Genomic DNA, 23,280 nt, shown 5'->3' with positions numbered 1-23,280 from the left:
TTTTTCTGGGAGGACGCAGGGGTATGCCTAAACATTTTGTGAATTTTGTACTTTTGTCCATTTACTGTATTTATTTTTCCTGATATGAACTCTAAAATGGTGATTTTCTTGAGTCAAAATGAGAGTACTCCTAAACATATTTTTAGGGGGGGAAAGCACTGCAAATAAGTCTCAGTGGAACTTATTCCCAAGTATGTGTTCATAGAGTTGTAGCCTAAAATTATGAAGAGAAAATGTTCATGTTTGTGTACAGTGCCCATACACACAAAACTGGGGGCCTTTGATTTATATATTCGTTTAGAAAATTTATAATTCGATTGATCAATTTTCCAGACAGCATACAGATCAATTTATGTACAAACATGGCTAAAGCCCATAAATCAGTTAAAAGGAAATATACATAGAAGCATTATCATTAAAAACAAATATATAAGTCAATAACACTTTAAAACAAATTAAATTGTGTGTTTGAATAGGCTTGCTGAAACAGGAAAGTGTTCAGTTAGCACTTAGAAGAATATAGTTACACACCTGTCTAATGTCAAGAGACAGGAAAGGTACAACTCCTTACAAATGTGGAATTGTGTGGCACTTGTAAAAGTGCAAACTCCAAAAATTGCAGGGATTGAGTAGGCATGTATGAAGGTGATTCCTTAAGTAAACCTGTCCCGAGCCATTAAGGGTATATTAAAAGGTTATACTGATTGTTAGAGTTGTTCAGTGGAGTCCTTAATCTGGCCCTTGTGTAGAAATGAATTATTTCTACTGCAAGAATGCACTTCAGAGCTTCACTGCGGAACAGTCTTAGGTACTAGTTACAATAAGATAGGTGTTACAAAATAACAAAGCAACACATTGCAAACAAGCAACGGCGCTCAGTTATTTATGCAGTTCAGTAAACTTTCCTCTCTCTGGTCGCAGAGGGAGATCCTAAGCTTGTTCATCATTGCAGAATTTCTCTGCAACCGCTGTGGCTGCGGCTACTAGTCATCTCCAACAAGCACACACTGGCCTCTCAAGTTTCAGCTTCCTGCTGCGACAGCTCTGCAGCTGGTGTTTCCATGTTTCCAGAGATGAGTCATCAGGTAGCTTATCTCATTCTAATAGAAAAAAATACCATCATTCTCTGACGCTTTTGCCAGAGTGGAACCTTTTTGCCTAAGGCAACCTTGCCATTACAGCATTTAAAATACAGTGCTTTCAAACACAGCATTTTATGTACGTTAAACTTATAACTTTAACAATGGTTTCCCTGTAACATGTATGCTGATAATATATAAGCACTGCTATTTATGTTTGGTATGCTTACTACAGAAAATGCCAGATAACAGTGATATAGCCTCAGGCAAACAAGCCTGCTGCATAAAGTGAGAAGCAGCTCTAGAGAGGGTGTTTTGGCACATTTCTTCATGTGTACTGGGACACCATGCACTTTTACAGACAAATCTAATTTAATACATTCCAAAATACTTTAATTCAATTGCTTAGTATATGAATTTGAATTAATAATATACTACATAGTCTGTAAACTAACCTGTATTTTCAGCTAATCATAATTCAAAGTCTGAGTGTAAGTTGGTAATTTAATTTCCTCTTAGAACAGAAAAAGGTAAATGTAATCTCTTTATCTGAGCTGGTCTAGCCTGTGTCTATTTATGTCTGAGCAGTCAAGCTCTTTGAAAACTTCTACAGGGTTATGATGCCATCCTGCTCTCCTTGTTTTCTATCAGTGATGTTTCTGCAACTTGTTCTAAGTTAGAATAGAAATAGGTCTTTGTGCAAGGCTGATAGGCTGAGTATATCAGGACTAGTAGCTGTTTAGGATGGCAATAGATAGCTCAGACATTGGCTGCTCTGGAAAAAGGGATAACCAGTAAATGGAACTAGGAAGAAAGAGAAACTGCCCCATTAAGAGACAGAAGGTTGATTTCCTCCCTGATGTACCTCTGAAAAATACAAAGTGTGTCTACCAAAATATAAACAAACTCTTCCTCCCTAGCACGCCACTCAAAAGCCTTTATATGTTACATTTGAAAGATGTTCAGATGCTTTAGGTAGAAACCCTGAGGAAAGTTTCTAGAGGTAGGGAGCAGTGACTGAGAATGCCTTTTCCCAGTCTTTCTTTTCCTTTATATAGTCAAGGACAGGGGTCAGCAAACTTGTTCAGCCGTGGGCCGGTCCACCGCCCCTCAGACCATGTGGTGGGCCAGACTATATATTTTTTGGGGGAGGGAATGAACAAATTCCTATGCCCCACAAATAATCCAGAGATGCATTTTAAATAAAAGCACACATTTTACTCATGCAAAACCACGCTGATTCCTGGACCATCCGTGGGCTGAATTGAGAAGGCGATTATGCCACATCTGGCCCCCGGGCCTTAGGTTGCCTAGCCCTGGTCAAGGAGAAGTATCAAGTGACTAATCTTTGGTTGACAATAGTGTAAAGGTGAAATCTAACTTTATATTTCCCTATTTTCATTTCTTGAAATGGAGAGGCCAGAAAATGCTCCACACAATTTAGTAATGTCAATGATGAGATGCATGAACTATGGACAACTCTGCGATACTTAAAAAACCTTAAGTGTGTTAAATGTGTTTTCAGTCTAAAGAACTGTGAAAGCAAATGAAATTGTCTTTGGAACTTTCTGTCATTAGCCGCTCATACTGATGGAGGCAAGCTTCCCTTGTCAATGGTGAGAGCAGCTGCAGTGCCCTTCTCCCCACAAAAAACCCTTTGGCTTTGTACTTGCATTTCCTAGCATGTATGTAGTTCTATCCAACCGTTCCATCATTACAGAAGGAACAGCATGCTGACTTTGTATGTCTATATCTCTAAAAAGCATTGTTATATATGAGTAAATATGAGTAAATACAGGTATCATAAGAAATGGTCATAAAACATAGCAACTAAAATATAAACAACTAAAATATATACGGCATATATACTGCAGGATGATCTGGATTTAAGAGAATGTAGTGTGTATCTTGGGGATGAAGATATTGGGTGGACTGTTTCAGAATAATTAGCAGATGGTAAGTACCAAACCACATTAATCTAACAACTTTCTGTTTTAATTGGTGGTTAATTGTTGACACAGCTAGCCCTACCTGCTTGATATATATTTGGAATACAAATAAAGATTTGGCTATCATCCAAGTTTTCAGAGACACTAAAGGTTCTTTTTATTTCAAAAGAGGGAGACACAATAGAAAAGTATGTACTGACTCACACGTTGCCCCTGGGTAACGTCTTCCATGCTGTGACTATCTCTTCGCAAAGTATATTGAAATTTGGTTGGGATCCCAAAGCAGTATTGGTTTACTGTTATTTTACCTTAATTTCACTTTCTCTGCCTTCTAATGCCATCCTTCTGTTGCTTTTTAATGACGTTCCACCAGTGTCAAAGGCATTGCTGCAGCTGGGACTCAAAATCTTAATGAGGAGCAACGAGAGAAGAAAATTGTATGTCATGGGCCTTCTCTGACCCTTCTCTCTCTTCTGGATCAATTCCCAACCAAATCCAATTAAAGTAAGAGGTGTATGCTGCAATGAGCTGTATAGTGCAAATTGGTTTGCCATCTCGCACAATGACACTCATCTCTGCACACTCATCTTGTCCAGAGGTGTTTCAATTTGTATCTGCAGGCCATGCTTGCAGGCTTGTAGCCAGGTGTTTGTAAGGGATTCCCACAGAATTTAATTTTCTTTTATCGTCAAGTGCCTCCTCTTCCATAACAAAAAGCTTGTGCTTTTTCATTCACATATTTTCTGCATTTCAGTCACTATGCTATTCTTTGGCCTGTTCTGTATGTGACTGGGTGACAGAACGTACAGTTTGGATTTTGGATGTGAAAAAGGCTATTCTATCAGAAAGTGCAGAAATTAGAGCTGATTTTGAATTCTTGTCTATATTGGGGGGAAAAAACATTTCAACACCATTTTAGATAACACTAGAAGCTGTGTTTATATTATTTTAATGGTGTGCATGCTTGCAGAGAGAATTTACCATCCATCTACAACAGAGAAACAACAGGAGAGAGGAAAGGCCAGGAACTGGCAGGGAATCACAGAATGTTCTCTCATTTCAATTTTTGGTTCAGAAGCATTACTTTCAGGGAGATGTTAGTTCACTTTTCCAGATTTTTGGTTGTTGTGGGGGAGATTAGGCTCTAGCAGAAGGGTTTGTGGATCTGGGAGCTTTTTTATTCTTTTTGGCCACAAATATCTTTCACAGTGTATTAAGCTTTTCTGAAACCTGTGTCCAGCTTCTGAAACATGTGCTGCTAATATTCATCTTGAGAACCTTAAAAAGGAAGCAAGAGGGAGAGCTATCTTTCCTTCTGAAGCTTCAGCATTGGGACACATAGTAAGTCAAAAGTTAATTGCTGTAGGACAAATGAGAGCTTCAACCATTATCCCTTGGAAACAATTTCTGAGAGGAAGAACAAAAACTTTCTCCTCAGAGTTACCATAGTTACTGATGTAGGAAAAAGAAGGAATACCCCATGAGGCATTTTAAGAAGACATGTGCGTTCATCATTGTAGTCAAACCGATTGTTCTATAAATTAAACAGTTAGTTCCACTTGGAATGAAAGCCAGGTGGCCTTTAGCCCTCAAGTCAGAGTGGCCCCGTAACAGAGATATTCGTCAGGAAACAGGTTTGATGGATCTGACTGAGGCCTTTGTTGGCTAAGTTCAGTGTGCACTTTCCAGAAAATGTTTAATACCTTTCCCTACCCCTACACACTTTTTTAAAACACACACACACACACACACACACACGACTTTAGTTCTTCTAAATAAAGGAAAAGAGCCATGAACACGATTTAATCTCAGACTTCACCTTCCTCATTAGTTTCACCAAACTTTCAATGTAAACTTTCTCTTTCTAAATAAAAGCCTCTGTCAATGTCCCCCCCAAATAGTGTGGGCTAGGAGTTGTGTGTGTGTGAGGGCATGGCAGAAAAGCCCCAGTTTGAGGCCAAGTTATAATTTCAAAAACAATGAAAAAAATGATTTAGAATAAAAATATAACATGTTTTTTCATGACTTACAAGATAACATATATAAGACGGGATTGTGGCATGAGTGGGGGAGAGGGCATGTATTGCAAATTGGCATTGAGGCTCACCAAATGATGCCTGGGCTCTGCTGGACATGCATGTTTGTGTTCTGTCTTACAAATGTGGTAGCCATATGGCATTTCCTTTTAGACAGAGTGGGAACCTCAGTCTTTGGGGCTGAATGCGACCGTCCAGGCCACTCTGTCTAGCCTTCAGGACTCTCTCCAGGCGACTCCCCACATTTTAGGATACATTTCTCACTGGCCCTGCTACTTCAGCGCTTTTACTTAGCTGGAATGTGCCCTGAAACAGGGACATTCTTGCCATGATGGAGAATGGAGGAGTGCATGTTTGTGTGTAAAAAAATAAATTAAAAAAAATCTCTGGCTTTTGCATTGGTCAAAGGTTAAAAAAAAAATCACATCTATTGCTGTGGCCACTTTTGCCTCTCACCTAGCCTATTGCTGGCACGCATTCTCCAGAAGATTGCCTGCAAAGCCCAAAGCCCACCCTTGTTTTACAGTTCCAGATTTTCTCTTTAAATAGTGGAAGAGTACAGACTACAATGGAGTTGAACATAGCAAACTGCTACGTTAAATTAAAACCCTTGGAATGTTGTTACATATTCCAGCACTTATCTATAGCTATTTCTTTTTTTAAATAAACCACACAACACTATTATTTTTCTGTTTCTTAGATCACAATTTCTACATTCTATGTTTCATAATATATCTGCTTTTTTCTTTGCACTATCCTAGGCCTAGTTAATCAGTTCTAATTTGCTGTGCAGCTTTTGGAGCTGCATTTTGAACACAGTTCTAATTATTTGCTGAGATCTAAATCCCTGTGGAGAAGGTTATTACAAATTAGGAAAGTCATGTTCAAATAGACTTAAAGTGAAAAGGACATTCTAGTAAGATGGTGGGTATAGATTTTAAACTTGGTTTCCTCCACACCTGGGATCTTGCAAAATAGACAAGCATGTGCAGTATGTATAGTAAGTGTTTAAATAAAGGTTTGAATATGCATCTGCAGCCTTTCTCCTCCCCAAGACCTCAGAACTTTTCTTTTGTTATATGATTCCTCTCTGCGTGTGCCCATGAGCTTTGCTCTGTGGAAAGTGGCAGGATGGTAAAACTGTTGGAAGCTTCACTATAGCAGTGCTGTAATAACAGAGACTAATGATCCAACTGAGTCTATTGATTCAGCCACAAGGTCACTCGGCTTTGCACTTCCTTAAAGACATCCTGACTAAATGTATGGCTGGTGGTGCATTGAAGAAGATCTGGAGATATACCTAAATACTAGGGAGGAAGTGTGGCACTTTACTTTTAATTTGACTGAGAGGGGTTTATGCCTGCATGCTTGAGAGGATGGCTAGATATAGGTCTCCTTCAAATGCACACGGCCAGCTTTTGATGGTGCAACTCCAGATGGCTCAGGTATGTATGTGACTTCTGCTATTACAATGTGTAATGCCAGTGATGCGAGGCTTTCCTCCTGATGGTTGCATCCCAGTAAGGTAGCCATTGGGTAAGATATACTCTGGGAAAGTGGTTCCTTAGTGCATGCAAAGAGAGAATTTATATTCTGAGGAAGCGTGTGCAAAAAAGGGCTACAGTAACTCCCAGAAGAGGATGGAACCTGTAAAAATTGCCTTCCTGTAATTACCTTCCTTTTCATATCCTGACATGTGGATACATCTGGAAATTTGGTTTTAAATATTCCCTTCCTTGTTTTATTTCCTACTAGGTTTGTTGTTTTTATTTGTTGTTTGATAGTTTTTTTTAAAAAAAATGATTCTAATGTTGTTGAGATAGGTTTACTATTTACTGCTTTAAAAACTGAGCGAAGCAGTGGTATAAAAATCAAATAAATTAAAGGTAAAAGTAAAGGTAAAGGTAAAGGTACCCCTGCCCGAACGGGCCAGTCTTGACAGACTCTAGGGTTGTGCGCTCATCTCACTCTATAGGCCGGGAGCCAGCGCTGTCTGCAGACACTTCCGGGTCACGTGGCCAGCGTGACGAAGCTGCTCTGGCGAACCGGCACCAGAGCAGCACACAGAAATGTTGTTTACCTTCCCGCTATAAAGTGGTACCTATTTATCTACTTGCACTTAAGGGTGCTTTCGAACTGCTAGGTGGGCAGGAGCTGGGACCGAACGACGGGAGCTCACCCCGCCGCGGGGATTCGAACCGCCGACCATACGATCGGCAAGTCCTAGGCGCTGAGGTTTTACCCACAGCACCACCCACGTCCCTATCAAATAAATTAGTCGCCAACTATTTGTCCACTCACTTGCCCACACTCCTGTACTCTTCATGTGCTCTTCCTCATCTTTTGACCCCATTCTGCTGATTGGTGATCTCATAACACTATTACCACAATTGTTGTGGAGTCCAACTATTTTTTTCAAAATCATGGCTTTCATGTAGAACTCACCAGTGGTGGGTATAAATAATATGTGACGCAGGACAACTTTTGAAGAGTGTGTGGCTTTCTCCTTTGCTTCCCTGGGTGAAAAGCATTTTGGGTAATTCCCAGACCTGTTATTTAGATATTTGTTCTTCACTGTGGTTTCCATTAGTGATAATGATTATTTACAAAGTACCCATGCAAGTACAATAACTATAAGAAAGAGCTAAATGACCTTTTAAAAAAAGGATATAAATAAATATATAGCTAAAGTTGTGTGTGTTTTTTGTAGTACTGTATATTGTAATTATTCAGCAGATGCCACGGTGTGTGAGGATTTTGTGAAGCTGCTTTACTGTTGTATTAAATTGTAGTTCATCAAATCCTCTGGGGACTTTAATTGACTATATTGTAGCATTCTGAATTGATTTCCCTTGGGGACTTTCCATTCTGGGGAAATGTTGCCATTTATTTCTACATTGACCCTTGGATATAGCTTTTCAGAAGGTGTGGTGTTACATTTAAATAAGCAGAATACCTTTTAAAGTTCACAGAAAAGTTTGTTCTAACTGGCTTCTTCTAAAATATTAACTCCTTGCCTCTCTCTTCATCCTTTCTCAGCCCACCCACAGCATGTTAAAATGATCTTCCTAAAGGACACCCATGTGTTTACTTTTTCTGTTGTCAGCTGACATCTCTTCAGCAGTTAGATGCACTAAATGTTAACACCTATTGCCAAGTGTTAGTTAACACATTCAATTAGTTTATATAATGCTGATGATTAAATATCAGGATATGTGTAAGCAAGAACAAAGTGTAAGTTAGGAACCTCAGAAATATTATTGTCAGTACATCTTTTTTAGTTAGTTTTTAAATATGAAAACAAATATTGTAATCAGCTGAATGATGCATGTACATTGTTTTAAAAAGTTTAATGCCTTCTCCATGATATCTCCAGGCTGATGTAGGCAATATATGTATACTTGTTTCCATTACCAGACAGCAATATTCCAAATATGTAGAGATGGCCCAGCACAGACTTGTAAATTCTGTCCTGGTTTCTCCCACAGGAAAATGCAACATGCCTATTAAAATAGTGTGAAGCTGTGTTTTCCGGCTCTGTGCCTAGATGGCTTTAGCCCAGGTACAAAAGATTAAGAATAAAATTCTGTCGTTGGCTACCGTAAGTCAGCCCGTAAACCTTAATCCCACTCCCTGGCATTTGCCCTTCTCCAAAAGCTTTTGCCACGCATGCAAATAATTTAAACATTGGGTTTTGCCTTTAAATTACTGTCATCTCTTAGGAGTGTGCTGAACTATGTGTTGGCACTAGATCTGACAGCGGCACTAGGGATGTGTGTGCTTGTCTGGCCACACAGAAGGTGGAGGCATGCACACTGATTGATAACAGCATGTGCAGATGTGATAAACATAAGGAGGCCCACACTCCTTTTGGGAAAGTTGAACAGCAACCCAAACGAGGAAGCTGAGCTCCCCAGGAGACTCATACTCAGTGTGCAGTGGGTATCGTGAATCTTTTCAGATTGCAGGGAACAATTTATCATGACGACTATTATGCGGTGCGAGGCATTGCTGAAATTGAACTCCACCAAGCTATTTCCCAGCTTATCGTGGCATATTAATAATGCAGTGATAATAATAGAAGTACAAATTAAAAATAACTAGATAGGGAAGATAAACAGCAGGTTTGAGACTCAGGGGAACTGAGATTGCTTTCAATGAAACAGGACAGGACAATTAGTGTAGGAGAAAAAAATATATGTTCAACTTCCCTTACTCAGTTCTTTACGTTTGGTAAAGAATTTCTCTCTAAGCATTACTTACTGGTATTTCCTTTTGGATAAAAAATATATTTGTTTAGGCTTAGGATTAGGTATCTGCTGTATTAGGTAGACATGTTTGGTTTAACCAGCTCTCCATAGTCTCATCCTCTAGGTCAGAGGTGGATAATCTTTTTCAGCTGGAGGGCTTCATTCCACCCTGAACAACTTTCTGGGGACTACATGCCAATACTGGTTGGCACAAGATGCCAAATGTGAATAGAGCAAGGTCACAGGCTTCTACACACACACACACACACACACACACACACACACACTTTCTATATAGGCAAGGCCTTATCATAGCTTGCCCACCCCAATCCTAGCAGCCTTGCACTTCATTGTGCACTTCATTTTGTCTGTAGACTAAGGAGCCACCCATTACCCAGTATCTCTCTCCTTTGTGTAGTTGCAAGCAGGTATATTGGACCAGGAGGGTGGAAGAGAGCATTCATGGTTCATCCCCTAACTTTTCACCACATTGCTTTATTGTGTTCTGATGTGATCAACTTCAGAGAATCCCACAATACCCTTAAATAACAATATAAATAGGATACAACATCCCAAGCACTCGCAAGTTCCCTTTATGTGTGATTATATATATATGCTGCCTCTGATTAAAATAAGACCAACATGATGCCAACCTAGCAGTTCGAAAGCACGTCAAAGTGCAAGTAGATAAATAGGTACCTCTCCGGCGGGAAGGTAAACGACGTTTCTGTGTGCTGCTCTGGTTCGCCAGAAGTGGCAAAGTCATGCTGGCCACATTACCCGGAAGCTGTACGCCGGCTCCCTCGACCAATAAAGTGAGATGAGCACCGCTACCCCAGAGTCCTTTGCGACTGGACCTAACGGTCAGGGGTCCCTTTACCTTTATATATATATATGCTGCCTCTGATTAAAATAAGATCAACATGATGCACAACAGTACTACTCAAAATGGTGGTCCACAGACCTGCTCTGGCCCTTGAGCCATTGGCTGCTGGTCTACAGTGACTCCACCACAGCCCAGGTTGGGTGGGGCACTTCAGGGACCAAATATGGGGCCAGTCTCTGGCACATTAAGGGGACAGGAATTGCTCATCCACCACATCAGAGAGTTTGAGAAGCACAGATGTATAATAAAAGGATTCAGTACAATACAACATTAAAAAACAAGTTCATGTACAATAAAGGCAAACCACATGAAGGGAGTTCTGCTCAGGCCAGTGCAGCTGGCCTTTGCCCTTCTGTTGCATATCAATATCAAAGCATTGATCATAGATTTCTGCAGTGGGGTAGCCTATGAGCATAGACCCATATGCAAACGGAAGCTCTGCTTATTTAAAAAGAAGTGACATCCTATTCATCTTTTAAGTAGACAGAATACTCTGCTGGAACAGAGTGACAGAGCGACTCCTCAGGAAATTGGAAGCACTTTACTCACCTCCCTATCTGTATGCAGCCCTATCTGAGTTACACTGACTTTCTTAGAGAGAAGTTGATTGGTTTCAGTGTTTAATACAAAAATGCAGCTAAAGATGAAAAGAAAAGAATCGGCATATAGGCTGAGCAAGCACCTCCTCCGTTTGTGAGGTTGCAGGAATAGGGGTTCAGAATTAGTCTGTCAGCCATAGTCTCCCTCTAGCATGCTCAGCAGCCGAAAGAGCTTTCCCCTTGTTCCTTTAAAGGCATAATTTACTTTGCAAAATAATACATTGTGATCATCCCAGTGCTACAGAAATACTCTTTGTATGAACCGTTTTAAGGTCTATATCAGACACTCAGTAGGTTAAATGGGTGGAGGAAGCAAATACTAATTTTGTCTGCAGAGCAATAGAAGACATTGTAAAAAAGAAAAAGACAGATAAATTTAATAGCTTAAATCCTTCTCCAAGCGTGAACAGCTGAACTATGTGGGGGGATTTTCTCTGTGTTGGAAAGGATAGGATTTTCCTGGAAGGGGGTGTGACACCAGGGCTGCATTGCAACCTTATTCTCCACCAGCTTCTGTTGGCCTTACAGCATACACAAACAGCTAACCATGTGATTAGCAACCATATTATTTATTGCCACATCATGACAGCATTTTTGGATTTGTTTTGTTTTGTCCTGAGATTGCAGTTGGGGAAGGAAGGCCTAAACCTCCCCTCCCTGTGCATTGTGGTGCTGATGACTATTACCCACTACTACTATTTAATTGTTCATCATGTTGTAAGCATTGCATACAATTAGTCTTTCGTCTATGCAGTTCCTAGGCCAATGAAGCGCCCACTTTATTCATGTCTCTAATGCAGGGTTTTTCAACCAGTGTGCCGTGGCACCCTGGGGTGCCTTGAATGATGGTCAGAGGTGCCGTGAGCAACACTGTCTTATCCCGCTTCCTTCCTTCCCTCTCTCCTCCGATGCCCCCTTGTTCCTCTGCCTCCCAAAGGCTTGCACAGCAGTTTGTTGCAGCAGCCCTGGCTACAAGCTCCCCAGGCGAATGCTGCCTCAGGGGCTGGCCAGGGGGTGCTGGTTGCCAGGAGCTGAAGTGGCCTCAGAGTAAGCAAGCAAGCAAGTGGGTGAGCCAAGCCAGCCAGTTCATCAGCCTTTGCTTTTGGGAATGGACAGACTAGTGGCCCCGAAAAAGACCCAATATGGAGGCCAAATGGCCAAAATATTGGGAAATTTTAGAAAAAGATGGAGACAATTGGAAATTGCAGAGTTTGGAGAAAATGAAGGATAAAGTGCGAGACTGGTTACATTACGCTCAGATTAAAGAGGTTTTTAAAAATGACAAAAAGGTAGGGTTCCAGGTGGAGAAATCGAAGTTGGAAACAGAGTTGTTAGAACCAAAAAATAAGGTACTATCAAGAATGTATAACTTGCTGTTGAAATGGAATACACAAGACGAAATGGTTAAATCGGTTATGATAAAGTGGGCTCAGGATATTGGGCATAATATTTTGTTTGAGGACTGGGAAAGGTTGTGGACCACAGGGCTGAACTTCACTGCATGTAATGCTTTGAAGGAAAATGTAATGAAAATGATATATAGATGGTACATGACCCCAGTTAAACTTGCAAAAATATACCATTTGTCTGATAATAAATGTTGGAAATGTAAAGAACATGAAGGAACATTCTTTCACCTCTGGTGGACTTGCCCTAGAGTGAAGGCCTTCTGGGAAATGATATATAATGAGTTGAAAAAGGTATTTAAGTATACCTTCACTAAGAAACCAGAGGCCTTCCTTCTGGGCATTGTCGGCCAGAAGGTGTTAAAGAAGGACCGAACATTTTTTATGTACGCAACAACGGCAGCAAGGATACTTATCGCTAAGAGCTGGAAAACTCAAGATCTACCCACACTGGAAGAGTGGCAGATGCAGCTGATGGACTATATGCAACTGGCCGAGATGACTGGTAGAATTCGAGACCTGGGAGAAGAGAGGGTTGAAGAAGACTGGAAGAAATTCAAGATTTATTTACAAAAGTATTGTAATTTGGTCGAAGGCTAAGAAGGATGCTAGATCCTAAATAACTGCCTACCATTGAATTAGATTTGAATTTGACGATAAGTGAGATTGAGGAAAATATAAATTTTTTGGAGAATTATTAGATTAAATTAATTGAACGAGATTTAAGAATGTAAACAAGATGATAAATTGCTGGAAAAAGGTCACAATGATGTAAATGGGAGTGGGAGACGTGAGGGAGTCCAAAGAAGTTTTGAAAAATGTGTTATGATACATGTTACATTGTTTATCATTTTTGCATTTTGTATTTGAAAAATCTTAATAAATATTTATTAAAAAAAAAAAAGACTAGTGGGAGGCCAGGCAGGCAGGCCCAATGCTGGCCTTTCTTGTGCTTGCTGTGTGTCTAGGAGCTTATTGCCCGGCACCAAAGGGGAGCCTTTCCACCATACAGGCCTGGTTTAAGCTAAGAGGTTCATTTTCTGACACAAACTGTTAAAGGAGTGTTCCCATTCAAGTCAATAATATAATAGGAAATTGTGTTGATTTTTCTCTGCAATTTAAAAATGGCAAGGAGCATCCAAATTCTGATTTGAAATTTTAATTTTATGACGTTTTTTAGAAGTTTTAAAAAAGAGGTACAAAATGTAACTTGATTGCACAAAGGTAACTTCCTTTTTTCAATGAATCGTTGGGTTTATTAAAAATATTTAGATTGTGTCACCAGAATAGGTGGAAAGAAGCACAGCTTTTTCTTTCATGAGAGGTCTGGAGGGTGGCAACACGAGAACGGGCCTTCTCTGCAGTGGCTCCCCATCTGTGGAATGCTCTCCCCAGGGAGGTCTGCCTGGCACCTTCATTATACACCTTTAGGCACCAGGCAGAAACGTTCCTCTTTAACCAGGCCTTGATTTGATTGACATTGTTTATTGGGTTGTTGTTGTTTTTATTTTGATTATGTACTTTGTGGTTTTATATTCTGATTTTATCCTGTGAACCACCCTGAGATGCTAATAATAATAATAATAATAATAATAATAATAATAATGCATAGTGGTGCAGTTTTTTAAACAGAGATTAAGGCTCCCAAAAACTGAGAATTTACAGCTCCATCCTGGCTATGTTACCTTAGGGAAAAAACAAACCCAAATCTACTATCTAGAGTTATTGTAAAAAGGTAATCTTCTGATAATTCTGTTACTTGCCTGTGTTTGCTGGCCACATTTTATTTCATCCTTAAAGCCAGATGCAGCAGATACCCTTTTGCTTCATAGCAGTTGAATAGGATGGCAGCAGAAGATTTGTAATCCTGCCCTTGCATTGCACCAAACAGCTGCTGCATCTGAGCAGGGAATGAGGAGGCCTGGCAAGCTGCATCAGTGCGCGGTTGCACATTGCGCCGATGCCAGGAAGGGGATAGGGCTGAAGTGTGGACTGTCTGAGCCCTGAGCCCTGTCCCTCTGGGTTTTTGGTTTTTTTAGATGATGTCCACATGTACTCGGTTGCCTGGTGCAATTACCACCAGAACTCACCATATAATTCAAGTTTCAAGGAACATAGTGCAAACCTTGCAGATTGTAGTTGTGGTCTGTTGTCATTGTAGTCTTTGGCCATGGGTTATTTCTTTGGAGGACTGATTCTCCTTTAGTGGAAATCTAGGTGTGTTTACTCAGTTGTAAATGTGATTGTGCTTACAAGGGCATACTTCCTTGTAAGCATCTTTTATGATTACAGCCTTTGTTTTTATAATATTTATTAATTGGTACATTTGCTAAGCAGAACAGGGAAAAACTAGTTACAGATAGGTAGCCGTGTTGGTCTGCCATAGTCAAAACAAAATAAAAAAATTCCTTCCAGTAGCACCTTAAAGACCAACTAGGTTAGTACTTGGTATGAGCTTTCGTGTGCATGCACACTTCTTCAGGGAAAAACTAAGTAGCAAATGGAGTCTGGTATTTTATTTACTGCTTTCTAAGGCTACAACACCAGTCTTTTAAACATTTTTTTCCCCTGTTGCCTGTCCCTTCCTTATATTCTATTTCCAATTTCACATTTGGCGACATAACATCTCAGAAATGTGATATAGATGTGAATGTTAATTTGATTGTCATCGTGTTGGTGCTGGTGCTCTGGAAAGGCATTCGTTGCATGCTCCTTTAAGCAGCACACACTTGTATGCCTTTGACAGATTGGGTGGGGGGAAGCATCTTCCGATGAGAAACTAGGTACTTCTGAAAACTAGTGTCTGCAGTCAAAAAGGCTAATCGTACAAATGACAGAGACACGTGCTGGGCTTTCCTCTTTGTCCAGCCTTGATTGAGACAAGATGAGCCTGCTGCTGGCCTTTTGCAGTGGGTAATTTTGCTAGAACAATATCCTGCAGAAAAGGCTTTTATACTCCAGGGATGACAAGTGTAGCAAATTGCTTACAAGGCCCAGTCCTGCAGGCCTCTCTTTCTACATGATGCCAAGCCTTAATACAAGAGAACCACAAAGCTGGAATATAGAGGCTTCTGTTGCTTCTGGTAAGCAACATTCTTTTGTACAGCCGTGCTGAGTTTCCAATCGGATTTTGTGTGCATTAGGGGGATGATGTCTTCATAACAGAAAGAGAACTTTATCTTTTCATAAGCAACATTTGCTTATTATTCGTGTTAGAGAATATTAGGTGTGTGTCTTGGAAATGCATATCTATTTAATGTAATTGATGGAAGCACAATAATTCTTCCAACATTTCCAGTTGCTACAGATATGCAGGATGTGTGGAGGTTCCCTGCTAGTTATTTTTATCTCAGTTGCAGCCAATGCTAGTCCTGCTCAAAGTATACCCATTGCAAATAATAGACATGACTAACTTAAGTATATCAATTTCAATGGGTCTACTCGGAGAGATCTTAGTTGCTACAACCCTCAGTCTCTATCCAAGGGGTTAGTGTGGCAATTTGCTGTTGTTTTTAGTTTGATTATGTACTTTGTGGATTTTTGGCCAAGGGTCTCTCCCAGTTGTGTGCTAAAGTTTGGAGCATGGAAGAACGCTAATATTTTATGACAAACTTTGCATAGTTTAAGCATTGTAGCACCCATCATATTTATTTCACTGCTTTATGTATTGATGAATTAGGGGTATTTTCAATAAAAGCATAATAAGAAGCCAGTGTGGTGTAGTGGTTAAGAGCGGTAGTCTCGTAATCTGGGGAACTGGGTTCGCATCTCCGTTCCTCCACATGCAGCTGCTGGGTGACCTTGGGCCAGTCACACTTCTCTGAAGTCTCTCAGCCCCACTCACCTCACAGAGTGTTTGTTGTGGGGGAGGAAGGGAAAGGAGAATGTTAGCCGCTTTGAGACTCCTGAAGGGGAGTGAAAGGCGGGATATCAAATCCAAACTCTTCTTCTTCTTCTTGAATTAAATGTAACTAATGTATTGTTACATCACACGTAATAGAAATCTTAACCTTAATACAGAGGTGCAGAACCTGTGGCACTCCCATTTGTCAGGGATGATGAGAGCTTTTGTCTAGCCACAGGTTCCCCACACCTTCCTTTAACAACAAACTCTATGCCCCATTTCCCCACTTCTATCTGACAAAGAAAAAAAATGGTGTTAGATACATTGCATCTTTCTTTTCAAGCAAAGCATCTTATGATTAGAACTAAAGCAGCCTCAGTGATCAAGTCTGTTGGTGCGCAGCTGGGACAGATTCCATTGGCCCAGGTGCATATTGATATAATGAGGATTTTCCAGGCATATTTTTGAGATGCTATTCTTTTATTATGTTTTACACTTTGACAATGAAAACACGAACTACACGCCTTCTGAATAGTTTCTATCCAAGAGCTCTGATTGCACTAAACAATGATCTCAGGGCCAGTTGTAAGAAATAGCAAGCAGTGAGTAGTAAGGAATGAGATAGGTTTTAGGTTATGCTATGCTTCTAATAGGTTGTGTTATATTCTGGATTATGTATGTTTTAATAGATTATGTCTGAATAGGATGAGAGTGTTGGAGATACGTGCAAATGTGTATGTGAATCCGGTCTTGGGTGTTTGATTTTCGTTGTTGTGTATACTGTGTATATACGGACAATGACAATAAATTTATCTAATCTAATCTAATCTAATCTAATCTAATCTAATTTGACGCAAGCATATGTGTGCATTATCTGTACCCTGGAATTATGTTTCTCTCTTCATTCAGCCATGTCTGCTCCGTGTTTTTCTCACCTATGTACTCTTTTTCTGCCTTACAGTTCTTCTGAAATGTTACTAATTCGTTTTCCCCCTATGAAGTTGTCAGTATCTCTTTTCACAAATGAACTTTATGAATTTCATGCCTAATCAAAACATATCAGCATGATCCATCTATTTTTTAAACATGGTGTATATGCTGAATGATGGATTGCCTTAATAATAAAAAGGCAGGGTATGCTGCTGTATGTAAACTGGTCCCTTATGGTATAATACACTTTTCAGCCTTGTATCAACAGAGTGTTCAACAAGGCTCTCATTCAGAGTAGAAGGGGGGGGGGTGGACTCACCTAGCCTGAAGACCAGTATTTGTCTTCATTAAATTGATGGTTAGTTGGTAAAATATACAACATTTTCTTTGTCCAAATAGTGTGCCAAGTAGAAAAAGGCCAGGAGTTAAATATGGGCATTTTAGGATGGAGAATCACATTTCATGACATTAAACAGTTCATTGGAGGGCATGCACTGAGCAGGCTCAAGCCGAAAGCCAAAAGAAAGAGCTGGCCATTCTCTATTTTTTTGGTTTGACAGAGTGGAAAATAGCTAGGAGTGTGGGAGAATCACTTGGAAAAAAAGATCTCCTTATTAATTTCAATGGAAGAAATTATGTACGCAAACAAACAAACAAAATAAACATGCAAATATGCTTCATTGAGATGAATGGGTATGCTGTTACAGATGAGAGAGCTTTGTAGGTGTGCCGGAGCAATAGTAGTGACCGTACATTGCTTGATTGGTGGTAATGCCTACTTCCATTTTTGGAAATGATTTGTGATATGAGTTGAAAGCTCCGGGGCAACAACAAAAACTTAATTCCACAGAACTGTGCAGTGGTCAGTTGACAACTGAACTTGCTGCTGAAAGAAATATAGAAGGTGACATTTGAGAAACATTATTCAAATCACCAGTCAATCGTGAAGCTCACTGCATGATCGGGGCATTGGCCGCTGTCTCTCTACTTGAACCTGCCTCATTGGGTTGTTTGGAAGATAAAATGGGGTGAGGGTGCTGTTTATGTTGGCTTAAGCTCATTGGAACTAAAGGAAGTGTATAAGCTTAATTGCATGTTCTTTAAAACATGCACTATAGATGACATATTTCTATTGGTATTTATTATTCTAGATGATCAGTCTTCAATGTTCTATGTGTCTTTGTTGGTGGCAGATATAGATAGGCAGGTGATAGAAAAAATGCAAAATGTTTAGCCACTGCTATGAGCAGTAGGAAATACACACACACACACACACACACACACACACACACACACACACTATCAGATAGTTCTGGGATGTGCAGGTATAGCAAAAGCAATAGTGTGCATATATCACAAATTGAGTTGCATTCTGTCCGCTTCTCCCAGAGCTTCTCGGGGCTGCCGGGGGAAGCCTGGGTTTACCCCCCAGCCCCAAAGAGCAAAACCAGCGGGATTCCGTTCACTGTCCTGGCATCCTCTTTAGCCGCTCGCAACCTCTCCAGCCGGGAGAGGCTGCATGCGGCTATGGCAGAAGCCGAGACAGCCAGCGGGATGGATCCCGCTCGCTGTCCTGTCTGCTTTAGCTCCGTGCAACCTCTCCCGGCCGGAGAGGCTCTGCGCAGCTAAAGCAGCACCGTTTAAGGAGTTCACGGCTCCTGTGGGCTTTTCTGCGAGGAGGGAGAAGGGACTGACGCGGCCAGTCAGTCCCTTCTCCATCCTCGGGGAAAAGCCCCCAAGAGCGGCACACTCTTTAAAGGGTGCGCGGCTCCTGCGGGCTTTTCTACGAGGTAGGGGAATTCCCCCACCTCGTAGAAAAGCCCGCAGGAGCCGCGCACCCTTTAAAGAGCGCATGGCTTCTGTGTGCTTTTGCCGGAGGTGGGGGAATTCCCCCACCTCGTAGAAAAGCCCGCAGGGGCCACGCACCCTTTAAGGAGCGCATAGCTCCTGCAGGCTTTTCTATGAGGAGGGAGAAGGGACTGACGCGGCCAGTCAGTCCCTTCTCCCTCCTTGGGGAAAAGCCTGCAAGAGCCATATGGAGTTTGTGTGCGGCTCTTGGGGGCTTTTCCTGCCTGCCTCCCCCCCTGCATTTGCTCCATAAGACGCACACACATTTCCCCTTACTTTTTAGGAGGGAAAAAGTGTGTCTTATGGAGTGAAAAATACAGTAATATTGTATGGGAGGGTTGAGGGTCTTGGGTCCCAGGGCCCTCACTTGGGGTGGCTTTCAATTAAATTTTATTCAGAGTAGACCCACTGAAATTAATGAGCATGGCAGGGTAGGGCCATTAATTTCATTGTGCCTACTCTGGATGAAGCTTAGCTGAATGCAACCTTTGGTATCACCAGCATATTAAGCTGCATGTTGGGAACTGGGAGGCAGTAGGAAGGGTCATTTGATTTTTTTTTTTTTAATAATATTTATTGAAAATTTCCAAATATAACAGAAAAAAAAGAAAAAGAAAAAACAAAACATTCATTTTACCTTCTTTTCATTAACATCCTTCCAGGACTTCCCCACCCCACCCCCTCTTGTATTCCAATTCCTTCAAATAAATTCAGCAAGTTCTTTCCCCAAATTTTAAACTTATTATCATTAACCCAAAGTTAAGGACACATTTTTTTTAACCCCTAGAATCGACCCCTTTTCCCTTCCACAAGTTCCCCTCTTTAGTATACAGAACAGAATAAAATAAAAAATAGAAAACAATATATGATTTTACACCCTTTGGATTCCAAATTTCCCTCCCCCCTTTCCCGGTTACGTTCCCCAATGTCCATCAAAGTCTGCTGTCGTCCTGGAGATCCCACGTCTAGGCCCAAATCCCTCACAGCTGCACTTTGCCGTCTTTTTGATAGTCTTTGCCTTCTTTTTAATTGTCTTTAATTTCGAACGTCCAATCTTGGAAGAACTCTGTCTCGAAGAGGTCCATTTTTTCCATCCAGATCTCTATATTTAGGAGTAAAACTCCAATTTTATTTCTTTAAGCCTTTTCACTCTGGATGTCCCAAATGTTCCCACTTCCAGCTTTGTCCAATTCTTGTTATTCTCTTTCCTCACTTTCCTCTGGTTTCACTGCAAAAATGTTCTAATTCCAAAAGCTTCTAATTCCTCTACAGAGGCTTTGTTATTCAGGAACAAAACCTTACGTCAAGTCCCTTCCATTCTTCAATAGATAAATCTATTATCTCCTTTAGTGTAGAGACCTCTGTAGACAAAATAGTGTTCCATTTCTGCAGCTTTCCCAGGAGATAAGAAGTCCTATTCAATTCCATGCATACAGCAATACTTGTAGTGTCCCAAAGCCCCTCTAGAGGGATTGTGGTAACTCAGTTTCCTTCCAGATCACACCCAACAGTCAAAGTAACTTGTTATCCCTTGTTTTTAACAAATTATATCCAAATTGTAACAAATGTAACCAGCAAAGTCCTCGTAACAAAGATCTCTTTTTATTCTTCAACTTTGACAGTTCTTTTGACAGCTGTCAAAGCTTCTATTTCTTCTCGCCAGGCGCTCTCATGAATCGCTCCCGGTTCCTGGGGGGGGGGGGTTACGTTTAGCTCACACGTTCCACTTTTCTCCTCCAGCACAGTCTTATAATTTTCCATCGTGAAATTAAAAACTTTTATCAATATAAAATAGCTCTCGATCTTAGTTGTCGAATCCTTTGCTTTAAATCCTCTACAACAGGGGGGAGACGGACTTCCTTTTTGCACCTCCCCCGCTCGTTCCAAATTTTTTTAAAAATTTTTTTTCCTCCTTTTAAACCCAATTTTCCCAATTACTCACGGGTTATTCTTTTTAGTCCAAATTTTCAATGGAAGAAGTCAGCGCTCTCCGTCGAATGGCATGTGGCTTCGCTCGGCAGGGGAAGCGGAGGACTCATAGCACCACACCACCCCCCCGTCCCCCGCTCCGTAGCCTTTAAAAAGGCTCCTTCACGGGTCGGGGGGGCGCAAACGGTGCCCGCCGAGTCACCATGTCCATGGGTTTCAGCGCCCATGGTTTTTGAGGGTCCCCGCGTCGCCGGCGCGGTAGGACCCAGCCCCTGCCGGGCAGGCTCCCTCCGGAGTTCGGAGGGAGTCCGCCATTCGGCGATGGCGCCAACCCGGAAGTCCAGGACGGGTCATTTGATTGCCTTAGAGGCCTCCTATATCCTCCAGCCAGTGCACAGTCCCAAGGTAAGGAGACCCCTATCTCATTTGTGATGAAAGCCCCCTTCCTTTGAGTCTCTGATTGGGCAATGCAACTTGTCAGTGAAGAGTGTGTACGTTGTTGCTCCTCCTGGCTACCAGTGTTCCTGTGCTGACATGGACACTATGCCCTTCACACACGACTTGGGTGGGCTTTGTTGTCTCCTGTGCATGGATCTTTCTCTGTGTGTAAACCATAGCAAAATGGTGGCGCTGAAATTCTTTGCGCCCTCTTGAGAGCATTTGTTTGCAGCTCCTGCATTTTATGAGTTTATGAATGCCCTCCCTTGCTCTGAAACCCATACAGCCCCACCCCCAAATCATTAAAATGCACAAAACCAAACCAAACCGTAAAAGTCTGCATAATTAGATTAGCATTTTGAATGGCACAGACTTCATAAAGTTTGGTTAATAAAACAGAAAGAGCACTAATAAAATAAAATGGAGTTCTGTTTTTTCAAAAGGTCACAGCAATGGAATTCACTGGATACATTTACTTGTCAGTTGGCGGCAAAACTCATGTTATGCTAGAAACATTCAGTAAACAGTTTGTCTTTATATTTCTTTAAGAGATCATATTAAAAAGTCTGTGCTCTCAGATGGGAATGATTATTCTTTCCCTCTTTCCCTGGAAGACCTGATTCTCATTGACAATGTTTTCGCTATTTCAGATTTAACAAATTCCAGAATGCTGCTCAAAGGGGCTTATATGTACAGGTTGAGAATGTGTGTCTCTCTGTGTGATATGGATATGTGTGTATAGTGTAATGTTTGACATGGAGTAATTTTAGACCAGTAAAAGAGTAGGTATAGCACAACGTACACGAGGCTTTAAAAGTGCCCTGCATTTATTTCTGCTTTCAGTGAAGTAAAGTGGAGGATTTATCAATGGCAAAAAGTCAAACAACTTTACAGCCTAAGCCAAATGCTTCCATTGCCAGCTGTTACAGAGAAAGTTAGGATAGAACATATTGTGTATTTTACATTTGTATGACAATGAAAATTAGATACAAGGGAAAATGCAATAGCTCTCTGGTAGGTTCTCCATCTAGTAGTCTTCATTTGCACCCATATGTACAACTGTATATACTTTGTACCAAGAAATGCTAAATTCATTGGTTATCATAAAATGCACATTTGCATGTATTTGGCTGTTCTGTTCACTGGGAATAGCAAAGCACAATGAAGGGCATGGGAGACCCACTATCTGACTTGAAAATCCTGTTTATTTCTTGTGTGGCTTAACAAGTTTATATAGATTTCCAGGCTTGCAGCTATACATTGCAATGGATACGGAGGAAACAGCTGCTCTGTGACAATTTCTCCCTCCAATCTTTGTAACATGTAGTTCAGTTTTCTCCATGCCTTGATGCCATTATGATTTGGGTTTCACCACCCCTGCTACAGTGAACTGTAATGACTTGGGATAAATTGAACTGGAAGTTAGAGGGGTCACAGGAAATTCAACAAGAGGCTGCCACCCATCATGGTGGCTCCAACCTCTTTGTAACATACAGTTTTGTACTGAAGTTCTAAAAACTGGCAAGTCAGCCTGTAAACAGTGGGCATCTTTGTGAATGGAAGAGACGGGAAGGCGATGGTCTAAATCAGGCATCCCCAACCTTCAGATGTTTTGGCCTACAACTCCCATGATCTCTAGCTATCAGGACCAGTGGTCAGGGATGGTGGGAATTATAGTCTAAAACATATGGAGGGCAAAGGTTGGGGATGCCTGATCTAAATCAAGAAATGGATCTCAATGCTTTTTGTCCATAAATTTAGGATTACTGAATAGAGGGACTGGGGGGAATTAGGCCTCAAACTCCACCACATGGGTTGCAAATTATTTGTTCTGGAGTTTTGTATGGGTGGATTAATAATAATTTTCTGCTGTTCCCTTTTCCATGCATGTTATTTCATCAGTCCTTGTATGTCTTTCCAGTCATGCTTTTAACTACAGCAAGACCACAACTTATGTGGGGGTTACATTCCAGACATCATGTATGTCCAAAACACATTGGGTTCAATGGTGGGAGGGATTGCCAAAGTTTTCCCCCCCCAGATGCCCACTCACTTTCTATTTATTTTTATTTGCCAGGCACGTAAA

General features: G+C 41.0%; 1 protein-coding gene across 6 annotated transcripts in view; it reads left to right on the top strand.

The window, feature by feature from the left end:
* The window catches only part of KIF26B (kinesin family member 26B), a 290,029-nt gene that overhangs the window by 185,143 nt on the left and 81,606 nt on the right, over positions 1 to 23,280 (top strand). The window lies entirely within an intron of this gene.

This window comes from Podarcis cretensis (assembly GCF_951804945.1).
Source record: "Podarcis cretensis genome assembly, chromosome: 3".
In the NCBI taxonomy this organism is placed as follows: domain Eukaryota; kingdom Metazoa; phylum Chordata; class Lepidosauria; order Squamata; family Lacertidae; genus Podarcis; species Podarcis cretensis.
Note: the sequence above shows the minus strand (reverse complement) of the source record. Positions and strands in the feature narration are given on the sequence as shown.